This window comes from Triturus cristatus, chromosome 7 (genome assembly GCF_964204655.1).
Source record: "Triturus cristatus chromosome 7, aTriCri1.1, whole genome shotgun sequence".
NCBI lineage: Eukaryota > Metazoa > Chordata > Amphibia > Caudata > Salamandridae > Triturus > Triturus cristatus.
This window is the reverse complement of record NC_140590.1, coordinates 125,500,648-125,515,843: the sequence shown is the minus strand read 5'-3', so window position 1 is coordinate 125,515,843 and position 15,196 is coordinate 125,500,648. Positions and strand designations below refer to the sequence as shown.

The window sequence follows — 15,196 nt, the reverse complement described above, 5'->3', positions numbered from 1 at the left end:
GTGCGCTGCCTCCCCCAAAGCAAGGAACTGACGCATCGCCTTCCCTGCGACCCTTTTGTTTGTATTGCGTGACGCATCCAAGGTACTTTCAGAGTAAAGTGTCGCATTTACCATCTACATTAAACTAAGTTATTTCTACCTTTTAAGGTCATATTCTTGATCTTGTATTGTGGATTTTTGTCATTTGGTCTTGTGTTAAGTCAGATAAAGTTGACTTATTTTTCTAAACTGGTGTGGTGTCCATTTGTAGTGTTTTCACTGTATTACTGTATGTGTACACAAATGCTTTACACACTGTCTCTGAGATAAGCCTGCCTGCTCATGCCAAGCTACCAAGGGGGTGAGCAGGGGTTATTTTAGGAGTGTATCCCCCTTTCCCTGACAAGAAGCAAGGGTCCCTATTTGGACAAAGTAGCAAACCATTGCCAACTAGAGACCCCCATCTCTAACAGAGGGTAAGTAGGTCAGTGCTACTCAAATGTGTGACAGATGAAAACAGTGTTTACTGGCCCTTTTTGACGAATCCTAACATCAGAGCTGTGGACTCAACAAGTTATAATAAGATGGTGCTGCTATTTAAAAGGATTATTATGGGATGATAAGATTAATCACTATTGCAAAACATTAATATATTCCTCCCAATTCTTTTAATTGATCTCATCATTCCACTGCCTCCTTTACTTTGTTAGGTGGAATTGACTAACGTGTACAGAGAGTTAAAATCGAATGTACAAAAGACACTAAAATCTTCATGGCTAAATTTGAACCAAGACAAGATTTTGATGTTAGGACTCAAGACTTTCCAAAATCTACAAGACTACATTCTAGATACAGCAAAAAACTCTCATGAATTGAGCAAGTACCAGATGCACTCAAATGTGGGTTACAAACCTCCACTCTAGTGTAAACCAACAGAATCTGGCAGCTCCTCCGCTAAGAAGAAGGAGCGTCGCCCCATTGATTCACCTGCAAGCTGAATACAAAAAATAAAATGATAATATCATTTGTTGTTATCATTTTGCGTTTTTATGTATTCAGCTTGCAGCTGCAGCCAGGCGAGCGGGGCTGGGCCCCCTACGTCACAGGGGGAGGAGTGGTGGCAGCACCTCAAGTGTGCATGACTCTTTGGTCGGCCGTCTTGGGCCGCCCAAAGCGTCATGCGCACTCTGCATGTTCTCCATGTAGGCTATATTACAGCTTGGGTGGAGATCATGCACAGCCTGCCAGCCCCTGTCTGAGCTCTGAACCTTGGCACTCAGGCCAATCACAAAGCTGCTAAGGCAGCGTTGTGATTGGTCAGGGGATTCTGTGAGGCTGTGTGCTTTCTGCTGAGAGGAGGACGGAGAAAGAAGACGCCGCGGTCGGCGTTAAAAAGGTAAGTGCTATTTTATTTTATTATTGCCTCCCTTCCTCTTTCCCCCTCCCCCTGCCTCACCACCCCTGCTCTGTAGCAGCCGCTACTTATGTCTGGCATTCCTGGATCTTTACCCATGAGAAATAGAAAGGGTAGGGAAGAGACGAGAAACAGAAACAACTGGATAGACTTCGGAATACTCATGACGTCACAGAGACACAATCTCTGCCCAATAAGGGAGATCTCAGCAAGAGGGAAAGCAAGGTAAATGGAGCAACCAGTAAAGGCAGTGACTGCTTCTCCAGTAGAGTGGCATTGACAAGCACTGGAGCAACCAGGAACTGGGACTTCCCTCTGACTCAGTTTAAAGGGACCTAAAAAGACTCTGGTGACGTTTGTGAAAGCGTCGCTCCACCCAGGGCAACCACACCTGGTGCTGACTTTGGTGGGGGGGGGGGGGGGGGGGGCTGTGTTTGGAAATAACTATTTTTTTAAAAGCATATGAACTTCCTTGCGCAGTCAGCAGTTTTATGGCAGCTATAAAAATGTCAAGATAACTGACGATTAATGTTCCTACTGGTTAGAGATCAAATTTTGTCTAGTGGCAGTTTGACTCAACAGTGATGTAGGAAGTAATATTCAAGCTGTGCTTTACAAGTGTAGTCCTAAGTTGTATTTTGTCAATTTTTATAACAATTACTTCTCAAACAGTCCTAACCGCAGGTTCCCTGAACTGTTCAGTTTTATAGAGTCAATTATAGGGTCAGTAAAGGGAGATGGGAATCCAGTTTACTTGTGTTTAGTGGGGCTATAATGCTAAAGTGGAATGCCCTGTGCAAGGTAATCATATGTTGTTCTCTGTGGATCCCGATCAGAGGGGTAAAGAATAGGAGACTTCCTGGCATCCTTGGACAGAATCTCCACACACGCACACAACAGCAAAGAACTCTTCAACATCATCAAGGAATTCGTCCAACCCATCAGCGAATCTACTGACATCTCCCCCTCACAAGACCCCTGCGACAAACTCAGCACCTTTTTACACCACAAAATCAAGAGCATCTACGACAACTTCGACGAAGATAACCAACACATTGAACCCTCACCAACCACTCCCGACACCCTGAAGCCAGCGATCTACAACTGGGCAGCCCTCACCACCGAAGACACACTGAAGACGATGAAGTCAATCCACTCTGGGACCCGATTGGACCCCTGCCCCCACCACATCTTCAACATATCCACCAACACCATCGCACCCATGCTCTGCCACACCATTAACCGCTCCATGGCAACCGCCTCTTTCCCCGATGACTGGAAACACGCCGAGGTCAATCCCCCACCTGAAGAAACCCTCGGCGGACCCCACCGGCCTCAAAATCTACAGACCCATCTCCCTGCTCCCATTCCCCGCAAAAGTCATCGAGAAAGCCATCAACAGCCAACTCTCCACATTCATCGAAGAGCACAACATCCTCGACTCCTCCTATTCCGGCTTCAGAAAAAAACACAGTACGGAAACCGCCCTCCTTGCCACTACAGATGACATCCACACCCTACTGGACAAAGGAGAAACAGTAGCCCTCATCCTCCTTGACCTCTCAGCGGCATTCAACACAGTCTCTCACCGCACCCTAATACGCAGACTCCACGACGCAGGGATCTGGGACACGGCCCACAACTGGATCTGCTCCTTCCTCTCCGGCAGAATGCAGCGAGTCAGACTCCTCCCTTTTCTCACGGACCATACACCTACCACCTGCGGAGTCCCCCAGGGTTCCCCCCTCAGCCCGAAGCTCTTCAATGTCTACATGGCTCCGCTCACCCCCATCGTCAGAACCTACGGACTCAACATTGTGTTGTACGCAGACGATACCCAACTCATCCTCTACCTATCCAACGAACCCAACACCGCCAGACACAACTTTCAAGAAGGCATGGAAGCCATCGCCAAATGGATGAAAAACAGCTGCCTACAACTAAACACCAACAAAACAGAAGTACTCATCATGGGCCCAAATCCCGATGCCTGGAACGACACCGGGTGGCCCCTGCCCTCGGAAGCCCGCTCACCCCCGCGGACCACGCACACAACCTGGGAATCATCCTGGACTCCGAGCTCAAAATGGACCGTCAGATCAACTCAGTCTCATCCTCCTGCTTCCACACCCTCTGCCTCCTACGTAAGACCTTCAAATGGATCCCCCTCGAACACAGAAAGACCGTCACGCAGGCCCTCATCACCAGGTGACTCAACTACGGCAATGCACTTGAAGCTGGAACAAACAAAAACCTCAGCCGCAAGCTACAGAACATCCAGAACCCCGCTGCAAGACTGGTCCTCAACCTGCCGAGACACTGCCACATCTTCCAGCACCTGCGCACACTCCACTAGCTCCCCATCGAGGCTAGAGTCACCTTCAAGATGCTTACCCACGAACACAAGGCCCTCCACGACACCGGACCAGCATACCTGAACAGCCAACTCAAATTCCACGCACCCCAAAGGAGCCTACAATCAGCCCAGCTCTCCTACACCGTGGTCCCCCGCACCAGAAAGACCAGATCGGGAGGTCGATCCTTCTCCTTCCTCGCGGCCAGAGCCTGGAACACCCTTCCGCTCCACCTCAGACAGACAACATCGCTTCCCATCTTCGCAAGAAACCTCAAAACCTGGCTCTTCGACAGACTCCCTCCTTGATGGACTGGAGCCTGCATCCCCCTCACCCCCTGTGCCTTGAGACCCTTACAGGTGAGTAGTCGTGCTTATCAAAAGCCTGATTGATTGACATAATGCACTTGACGAGGAGAGAGTGGGCGAAGCTGGCGGCTTGCCGATGATCCATTATTGATTACATCTTTGTTTCCAATAATTTATTTGATCGTTGATGTTGGGGGGGCAATTGTCCAATCAGAATTCAGGGACCAAAGATCCTTTGTAATTGACTTGCTAATGGCATCTAGAGAGGTCCCCAAAAGTCAACCAGAACACTGTCTGAAATTATGCAGTCTTATTGGCACGTTCCCCAAGAACGCTGATATTATTGGTCAAATCATTTGTGGAATTTATAGGAACCCTGGATTTATTGACCAATTTCTCTAAATCTTTGTCACAGCTGAGGAGTAAACCACTCTCAAGAACTTTAATTGGAACAAACCACCAAATTAGTTGTAATGTTAATACATTTTCTTATCTGGGATGGTTTTCAGCTCCAATGGCTCGTGGTTACTGTAGTAATCACGCCACACTGGTATGATGTAAACCAAGTAGGTTTATTCACAGGTAGATCCTTATCAACAGGTAGGTCATCATTAACAGGTATATAAGTCTTGTAGGTGGAAAATAACAGCCCCACCAGAAGCAGCCTGCTAGCTGCTCAGCCCCTCTCACCAACTGACGCTCCTCATCCAGTCACCCAGGCATTCTACTCAAGGTCCACTCACCAACATTCCATGCAGCAGACACACACACAGGCTGAGAAGCTAGAGTAGAGAAACATAGGGAATAAAACATCATGTAAGAATACTACAGATACCTAATATAATTGAGCGGGGAACCTAGTTTTCTAGGTAGATTTGTTCACTTCTGAGCCTACAGTCCCCTCCCCTCCAGGGGCTCGACTGTTCGCCCCCATGTTACAGATATATTCTATGCAACGAGTACCAGTTGCCACTTATGAGGCGGGAGTGTGGGGTATCAGGGACTCCTCAGCTATCCACATAGAAGAAAACCCTGCCTGTCGTAAGCTCTTATATGTTCACCTATCCTCAGCCCACTTCATTTGCCATAAAGAGTTGGGACTAAGCAATATATGCGATCTAGTTTATACTAGCCTCCCACCTTGCTATGGCTTTCAATTTGGAAAAAATATGAGGCATCTCTAACAAGAGTCATAATAAAAGATTGTTAAGCATGTGATAAAGGTCTTGATATTCTATGGCACATAAATCCTTTGTTGGCATTGATATTGCCAAAACATTTACTAACACTGAAACATGTGCTACTCTGGGCAGGAAGCAAGTTCAATTTTTATTGTTAACTCTAGTCCAGAAGAAAAAGTTTAAGCACGAAAATATCAAAAACCTCCATTTCAACTTATCTCTCAGTGAACTATGACAGTACCGGGGAGTCTGCTACAGAAACAATTGCCACAAACTGGGGGCTAAAGCAGAGGTGCATGCTGGCAGAAATACTATTTAACCTAGACACCGCAGACCTGGGTCCGGTACTATGTGAAGCCTCTCTTGTCACACCAAGAATCAGAAATAAAAAACTCCATCTGATGCAATATACAGATGACTAATACTTCTGGACCACACCAAAGTAAGCCTTCAAAAAGCTCTCAGTTCACTGACAAAATACAACTTACAGAACGAGCTGGTTGCCAACACAAGTAAATCTAAAATAGTGATCTTTGGAAGCCACCCAAAAAATGGCTCACCAAATGACGTTTGGGAACACTGTGCCTGAACTGTTTACAAAGATACAACTACCTGGGTGCTTGGTTGTGCGAAACAGGTCGACCCTCGCTCCATCTACAAAAAAAGAGGTTGAAAGGACGACGACGGCTCTACAAAGGGCAACTCGGGCCAAATTGCTTCCATCGGTCAACTATCCGCAGCAGGCATTCCCCGGCATGCTTGCTGAGGATCTGGAAATCATACAGTGCTCAGCTTACAAGAAATTATTCCATCTTCCCGACTGTACAAGGAATACCTTGATCTGCCTAGAATTTGACCTTATCCAACAAAGCTCGAAGGGCTGGCAGCTTTGGCAAAGTATTTTTACCTGGCAACTGCAGACCCAGATAATTCTATGAAGACACTCACCAGACCCAACAACCCCTGGTACACAAAACTCATGGCAGAAAAGGAATCCGTGCAACTGACTATTGAGAACTGGGACCCAAATATAATTGATTGTACAACCATTAAACAATAATAAAAAAACAACTGCGTCTGTGGTCTCGTAGTCTAGACTTGGAATCTCTCCAGGCAATGGATCTCCATGGAACCATGAAACTTCAGCAAAAAATCTTAATAGGATAGCCCCACCTAAATCAGGCCATGGGGAAGGGTCTTAAATAAGATTTTAGCAGCCAGGCTATCTCCTCTTCCCTTAAGCGAACTGTGTCCAGCCTGGAGTCGCTCGCATGCATCATCGAGTGCAGACGGTGCAAATACAAAAGGGAATCACTGGCTCATATCCTTGTATGCTGCACGGCATTCAACAGGCCATTCAAATCCATCTCAGGCCAATCTCCCTCCACCTGGGCACTCGTACAGCAAACGATGCCGTCCGCAAGCTGTGCACCTCGGATACTGGGAAAGGCTTGGCCAATTTTGGAAAATGTGTACAGCACCCTCGCTCCCTTCTGAAAGACAAAATGGCCAAAGTAGGGAGCGATCAAACGTCAGACAAGTTTCCTGCTCCCAGGGACCCTATATCAACATGATCTTCTATTACCCACAGGATCTGAACCCATAATGGACACTTTCGACCCCACATACTCTACGTTTATCGGCCTAGATACGTTGCCAGCAAAATTTGGGGGTATATTATCAAGGACGGCGTTAAAATTATCGCCGGTTTAGCGGCAGAAAACTGCCGCTAAAGCGGCGATAATGGGCTTGATAATATGCTGCAGAGAATTCCAATAGAAGCCCATGTTGAGACCAGAACATGGGCTTCTATGGGAATTCTCAAGGGTATATTATCAAGCCCATTATAAACCGGCGATAATTATACCGCTGTCCTTGATAATATGCCCCGTATTGAAGACCCCTAATCGAATATAGCCAAACTTTTATAGTAGCACCATTCCAAGCTCACCATAAAGAAGTTTTTTCCAGCTACAAGACACTGGGATGAGAGCAAATCTCTCACACATCAAATAAGCGACATGATTCTACTGAGTATTTTAGTATTTAAAATTGATTTTGAAATTGATTGTTTTTCTGCCTTTTAAGTCCTTTTAATTGTAATGATTTTAAGTAATTACACAAGTAATTCATTCATTCTATGACAATACCCTCAGCAATTATTTTTGTACTGGGCGGGGAAGATGGGAATGCTCTTTCTTGATCCACTTTTGGGCAGATTCAATAAAATATATAATTTGCTTTCCTTCAGGTTTTCAGAACAATTTAGAATTGCGTGTTTGCCCATGTAACAATATTTGTAAACTGTCAATGCTTCATTTTATTTATTTCGGTGGATTTTATCAGAAATATGATAAAGTGTTCTTACTACCTTTTCTTAAGTCCAGATACATGACAACTGCGTGATGATGAAGCATGTTTTTGTGTAAGCCTATATTTAAGGACTGCTGTACGCTCCAGACACTCAATGCACCTTCACTAAGCTGCTGTTTTTTAAATTATAAGGTGGGATTTTAATTCATAAGGGTTGTAGGAGAGTAGGATCTGCTTCACATGGTTATCTCCACTTTTTGCTGGTGTTTCACTGTTTTTCGACCTTAGTCTGGCTGCGGCCCTGCTTCCCAGGACCCAAGCCTAGCTGCTTCCTCTCTAAAATGGTTTCCATGTACATTAGGGACATTTCTAATTGGATTCTGGAGTTCCTTATAAGCCCCTAGTATATGGTTTACTATGTTCCCAGGGCATAGGTACCTCAGAGGCCTACCAGGGACTGAAGCATGTATTATGCCACTCCTGGGAAGCACTCCAAAATTACGCCACAGGTCTGCTACTGCAGCCTGGGTAAGGTGGCGCCTGCACCCCTTACTGTGGTATAGGCTACCTATATCAGTACCATTGCACACACATATAAAACCTATAAGTCACTCCTATGGCAGGCCTTGACAATCCTGAAGGCAAATTGCTTGGTTTTTATGTGAGAGGGTGCCCCTGCATGAGCAGAGCCCCTCTGCAGCGTTTGGAGTACCTCCTCTGATGCTGTTTGTGGTGCAGCCTGACAATATACTCTTGGGTGCATTATAACCTCGCGGTAAATGCTAACTTAGGACTGGCTGCACGGAAACATGTCGTGTTTGGTGTCAAATGCTTTGGAATACTACCCCCCCTCCGCCAGTTCTGGGGTAGCATTCCACCCTTCCTCGAAGTTGTGCTTTGGGCTCCGAGTAACCCCAGCCTTGAGCAACATCTGCACCGAAGATCTCTGGCCTCCACTCCTCGAGTGACCAGTGGGCCAGTTTCAAGTGCGACCGCTCAAGGCTCCTTCACGATCGCTAGCCCGTTGGCTAGTGGGTCCCCACGAAGGCAACTCCTCTTCTGATTGGGCTTTCCTGGTTGCTCCAGATGTGCCCCGACTTAACCTCGCTGGGTGAGTCCTCCAGACCTTGCTGGTCTGCACCGACATCCTTTTTCTATTTTCACGTGACTTGCCGTTGCCAAGGCTTGTTGGGTCCAATCTGGTCGCCGAAACCGCAGCACTCGGCAGACTTTGTGGGACAGCTCAAATCCAGCTCCTGGTTGTCGTCGATGCCTCCTGGACCTCGTGGCTGAAGAGTCAAGACACCCGTCAACTCACCTGAAGCACCCGCCATCTCTGGGCATTGGACTATCGTGCCCCTGGTCACTGGTAAGTGACCCAGACTCTGTCCCCTCTGCTTTCAGGTTCCTTCCATCCTCGATCCAGGCTTTGATCTCTCTGGACACTTCTCCTCTTCACGGCAGCAGCACTTCTTTGCCAGCTTCCATTGAAAACAGAGACGCGACCCAACACCAAAAGACACCTATGCACCTGGCTTTCCTGGGTGAGCTAACTCGAGTACTCTGGTGCTCCCGTGGGTGTTGGCCCTAGAAACCTCTAAGTCCAAAAGGGTTCACTCGTAGACATCCTCTAAGTGTCCTTAAACTCTAAATTTCCAACCGCGACTTTCCCCATAGAAGTTAACGGCGATATGCGGCTGTGTTCTCACACTGCACGCGTCCCCCGTGGGTTCCCTGTGTCACTACCTTGGGTGGTTCCTTGTGGCCCAAGCACTTCTACAGGCTCTAGGCCTTGTGTCTAGTTCAGTCGTGGTTCTTATACCACTTTATTGGTATATGGTTTGGTACGCCCCTAGGGCCCAAACGTGCATTTGTGCTTTTACTGTTGAATACTGACTTGTAACTGAAGTACTTTGAACTCTAGCCTCATAAAGAGACTAGAGGGGTGTGTTTTATCTTAAATACATATATTTTAAATATATACCTGGTGTGTTTGTCCTTTCATTTGATCATTCAAGAGATTATAGTCTGGTAAAACAAGCTGCTTTACATTCCTTCAAGACTTAGCCTGAAGGCTGCTCTCCATAGCTACCACTAGGATAGCTTTCAATAAAGGTTGTCTTTATCCCATCACCATAAGGGGTTGTTTGGACTGATACAAGGTGCCCACTATAACTAGTGGACAGCATATACCAGGCCAACTTCTCACAAGGTAGAAAATCAGATGAATGCACTGTTTTAGTGTCCCAAAGCACATAGCATTTTAAGAAGGCCTTCTTATAGATGTTATACGCAGGCTATTTGAATCATCATAATTGCACATGTATGAGTAGTTTTATGATTGGTCTCTTGTTTTATATCGCTTCATTGTTTTTATTCCATACTTTTATGGCTGCATGCCAGCCGATAAAGCCTATTTGATTGATTGATTGATTGATTGTTAATGTGCCTGTTGCAATAAACATGTGCCATGAAGATCACAGAACAAACTGTGAGTGAACTATGAGTGGCGTCATTAAAAAATTAAACGTATGTCAGAGAGGGGCTGGAGCAATGAGGTGCACCACCGGAGGGTGATTGCGAGGGAATGAATGGAGAAGGAGGTAATGGGGGGTGCCAAAAAAGACAGTGCTAAAGCCGGCCCTGACCCCACCCTGCCAGATCACCCCAGCTGCCACATGCTTGGTCTCTTCTTTCGAATCAATTGTTCATGAGTCTAAGCCTTCCCTTCTCTCTGTCCCATTTTACTTGCACAGAGGACAAGGTTTGCCAAAAAGTAGAGTCCTGTCAGAGGCCCCTTGAGCTGCCTGACTTCATGGATTCACAGTGTAAATATATAAAAGGCAGTGAAGAGGGAAGGAACGTTTCCTCTTCCCCCTTTGATGTTATTGGTTTTGAGCATTTGATTAAACAGAAGTTGCTTTAGCCTGCCTATGAAGCAGATGCATTGTGCCTTCCTTATAGGTGCACATGTGACACGTCATGTACAGTAGGAGGGAGCCATGAGGAATGCAGCAGGAACCAGGAATGGGGTTTACAGGTTTTTAACGCTCTGACAAATACAACAGGAAAGGTACTTACATAAATACAGTAGCAGGGGGTTTACATTGTGAAGTCTGGGACAAATGACCTTGAGGGAGGGGGGTTTAAAAGTCACTCTGTATCAAATATATTGGGAATGGACTTTACATGGCTTAGCTATGTAGGACCTTTTCCCACTGATCTCTAGGCCAGGAGTGACTAAACAAGTCTGGATTCAGCGCCTGGATACCCTCATAGCAACTGGATATCCTCACAGGTAACAAACAGTGCTTCACAAATCCACCTTGTATTACAATACTTTACAAGAAGTCTAGTTTTCATAGTGTACAATTGAAATGTCATGTTTAGTGTTAAGTTGAATGTGTATTAAAGTACTTTTTTCTTTTTAAAAGTATAAGCATGGGCATTACATGAATTGGGCAAGCAGTAAGGTGTCCTCACATTGGGATATTTTGCTTTACAAGCATCTTATTGGGTAGAATTTGTGTTAGACCACTTATGAAGACGCTTTATTGCTCATTGCTGGTAAACACATTGTGAGGCAGACCCCGCCTCACATACAGTAGAAAGGGGAATTGAAAGATCTTAGCCCAGGACAAAAAGAGTAGGAAGGAAGTTCACATGAACTCTCTGACAAATGCAGTAGAACTGATTTTAAATTGAGATCTCTATGTTAAATGTGATAGGATGGAGTTTTTCATTAAGAACTAAGTGACAGGCAGACTTTTAAGACATTCTTACGTAGGTTTCCAGCTTCACAGCAGCTGGAGAGTTCTAGTTGTCATTGTGCACATTTGTAGCTTTATGATTCATGTTTAGTTTTGTGGCAAAGGAGTTTTTCGCTTTAAAAATGAATGAACTTGGTGGAAATGAAAACGTCAGGTCTTATTGTGCATTGTGTGCGGTGCTTTCTTAGTGTCAAACCTCACCACATCCCTGAGGGAGCCTTTGACTGCTCTGCTACACTGACCTCAGAGTCAAGTGCCAAAGGGGTGCGCCTGCTGCTCAGGCCGGCTGGATTAGTAAGGCAACCCCAGGGCTTTGTTTTGTTATGTTAGAGGTCTTGTATAGCGCATGGATGCCCCAACAACGGGGCTCTGCTGCTTTCTTTTTGACTTCTTTCCTCCACTGGCACATCACTGGGCAGCAGTTGTGTTATCTCATCTGTAATGTATTACCATGTCTCATAGCTAATAGAGACACTAATAATGCACACCCTTTGACAAATGCAACTTGGAAATGTCTTTGCATGGTGGCATCCACATCAAACATCTGCTGTGCCGGTCACCACTCAAAGAACAGCAGGACCACCCCATGGCATGAGTGCCAGGAGCAGCAGGGCTGGTACAGTGCGACATGACACACTGTGGACTCCCTACTGCTAAGATGGTAATCACATCCACACACAACAATGTTGCTGCATTTAGGTGAGCTGGGGTGTGTAGACTGTGGCAGGAAACACACAGATGGCTGAGCTGCTGTCATGTGCTCCCTGCCTCCTCTCAGCATTGATTGTGTTGTGTATTAGTTCGCCAGCTCCTGGGCTTTCGACCAAGCTGCTGCCCCTCCATGCCACTGGTCGATGACAGGTCGCGTGGCGTCTGCTGTGGTGTGTTAGTTTATGGAGTGTATGAGATTAGTCGTCTTTGGTTTATGAATGAGTGGGTGATCCTGGGCGTATTTGCAGTATTGGGACCATGTCTCATGGTGAACCAGCAGCTCCCATCCCACCCACTGTGGTGCATATGTACCCTGCATGTTAAGGTTAGTTTGCTTGATGTGTGCACCACGGGTGTGTGGACACACCAGAGCTGCATTGGCTTTGGGGTTGGTGCAGCAGTTTGCTTGATGTGTGCACCACAGGTGTGTGGACACACCAGAGCTGCAGTGGCTTTGTGGTTGGTGCACTTTGACTGGCTTCAGCTGGTACAAGTTTATCCTCAGTTCTTCATGTGAGGCTGGAGGCAGAGTCCTGGAGTGAACACTATAGGATCTGGATGCAGTGAGCTGAGACTCTGTTCACTGGTGTTCCTGGTAGCTGGTGATGACAGCAAACACAATCAGTTGTGCCCAGGTTTAGGAGGGGGCAGTGATTTGTGTATGGGGGAGTTGTTGTGTGGATCAGCTGTCCAGGGGGCATTGGGCAAGGATTCGCAGAAAGTGAGTCCTCAGGTCATTAATGCTCCATCCAGTGTTTGGGTGACCTCGAGGCTCATAATTGGAGAAGGGGGACTTCGTGTAGGAGTGATTGCTGAGCATTGTTTCACCATAGGAAGCCCTCTGGCATTCCTCACAGAGTACCCTTCACACTAGACAAGCATTCGTACAGCCCTCACATACGAGCAGTTGCCCGGTACCAACAGCACTTCCATACCTGTCAGATTAGCACATAACACCCCTCACAAACTAGCAACGAATGCAATAGATCTGGTTGGGAACTGTAAGTGCCCAGGATTGGCGAGTTTATGTATGTTGGATTTTGGCTGGTCCAGTAGGTGAAAGAAAGAATTGGCCAATGAGAGGATGGATGAATAGATTTATATGTGGCAAAGTGCCTGGATGGCTGAATGTTGGATTTTGGCTGGTCCAGTGGGTGAAAGAAAGAATTGGCCAATGAGAGGATGGATGAATAGATTTATATGTGGCAAAGTGCCTGGATGGCTGAATACAGAAATCAAAAAATGGAAAATTCAGTGAACTTCCGTTTAATGCAAGATTTATTGGCTGGGCTAATTCTTCTTTTGCTGTGGCAGAGACAAAAGAGGAATTGGAGATGACTACCAGGGAACTTAATGTGACACACAGGGGCAGATTTACGTTTCCTGGCGCATCCCTGCAAATCAGCAGGGATGCGCCAGGAAACTTGCGACACGCATCTCAATCCTTGCACCACCACGGATGCGCCGCATTTACAATGCGGTGCATCATGGCGCAAGGGAATGCAGATGCGTGTCGCATCTGCTGCCATAAGGTTGGCGCAGTGCTGGAGTTGTGTTGCGGGCGCGACGCAACTCCAGCACTGTGCCAACCCTGCCTATGTCTAACATGGTGCGTCAAGCCTTACGCCTGCTTCAAGCAGGCGCAAGGTTTTGACGCAGGGGGGTCGGAAAAGTGACTGAGTAAAATCTTCTAGATTTCAATCAGCCACTTTTCCAAAGCGTTCCTGCGCCGGAACGCCCCTCCTGCGCCAAAACGCCCACATGAAACCTGACCCAGGTTTCATGTGGCGCAGAGCTTTACAACGTGACGAATCTCCCTCGATGCGTCACGTTGTAAATACCCCGCAGTATGGCGCTGGCTTGATACCACCGCTGCATCACAGAAGTGACGCAACGGCGGCGCAAAAGTGGAGTACGGGGCTACAATTCTTTCACATAGAAGGTACAAAACAGCTCTATTGAATTGTTGGATGTACTGATGCAACAAAGAATAAAGTTGGGTTGCCAGTTTATACAAACATACTCACTATAACAACGTGTTACATCTAAATAGCTTTCAGAATGAATCTCTGAATATCCATATTTAAAACTTGTACATTTTCAACACATTTTTCAGGCTTCCAACATTCAAAACAGAACAAGAAAAGATGCCCAAAAGTATCTTGCACGAGGACATAAGAGTTTCATAACATAGAATGTGATTGGCAACATAAAACATTAACAAGAAACGATTGATTTAGAAATATGCAAAAATGAACTTCAAGGATCTATTTTTCCAAATAGGTGACCCATACAGATTAAACACATGTATATTCATGTGTAGTCTTGCCCACTTGGGCTATAATAAGAATGGATACATAATTGAAACGTATATGAATAGATGTTCCAGTGTTGAAGTACCAGAGTGATATGCATCTGAAAGATAAGCAGGCTACAGTATTCGAAGTCGTCAGCAATTAACGCTGAAAGAATATGGACCATGTGATAAAGCTTTCTGTTTTTACATATGGAAGTGTCCATGAGGTCTTCTGCATAGGCAGGTTGACAGAGCACAAAAGTACCACATGGCAGGCAACACCAAATTAGTATTTAGCATTTCATTTCAAGGAGCAGAGCATCCGCTCAAATCAACATTTTCAAGTCTTAGAAGCGAAGCTGGTTAGACTCATAGCATCCCAGAGGCTTGAATAAATGTTTTGACTTTAGTTGTTTCATTTGAGGTTTTGAAGATCATAAACTACAATAGGCAGGAAAGAAAGACTTTGATAATCATTCTCCAATTCCATGAAAAAGCGAAGGTTAAAAAGGAGGCGCTAGTGTTTTAAATGTGATGCGATCCGACTTGGCCATGAGTGGTTTGTAAGTCTTACATGGACGAGTGATCAGCACCGCTGAGCCAAGTGCTTTTAGCTCAGTAGCATTCACTGAACTAGTTTATTTGGTTGGACAAACAAATATAATGCCTATCTTTCTTTTTCAGTGTGAAAAAGATGTCACTTCTAATGCAGAGTCTCCTAAACTCTAAATACAACAAGAGAATTCTCGTTCCACTACTGGCTTGTAATATATATGATGTTCTTTGCTCTCGTTCATCTTCTACAGGTCTTAGAACTGGGGTAGCAAGAATCAGCTGATTTTTGTACCTCATCTAACAGGCTTTCACGCA

At 45.8% G+C, this 15,196-nt stretch overlaps 1 protein-coding gene across 1 annotated transcript in view; it reads right to left on the bottom strand.

Annotated features, from left to right (window-relative positions):
* LOC146809012 (sialic acid-binding Ig-like lectin 13) overlaps nt 1-15,196 on the bottom strand; it is a 580,696-nt gene that overhangs the window by 450,580 nt on the left and 114,920 nt on the right. The gene's annotated exons all lie outside the window — the stretch shown is intronic.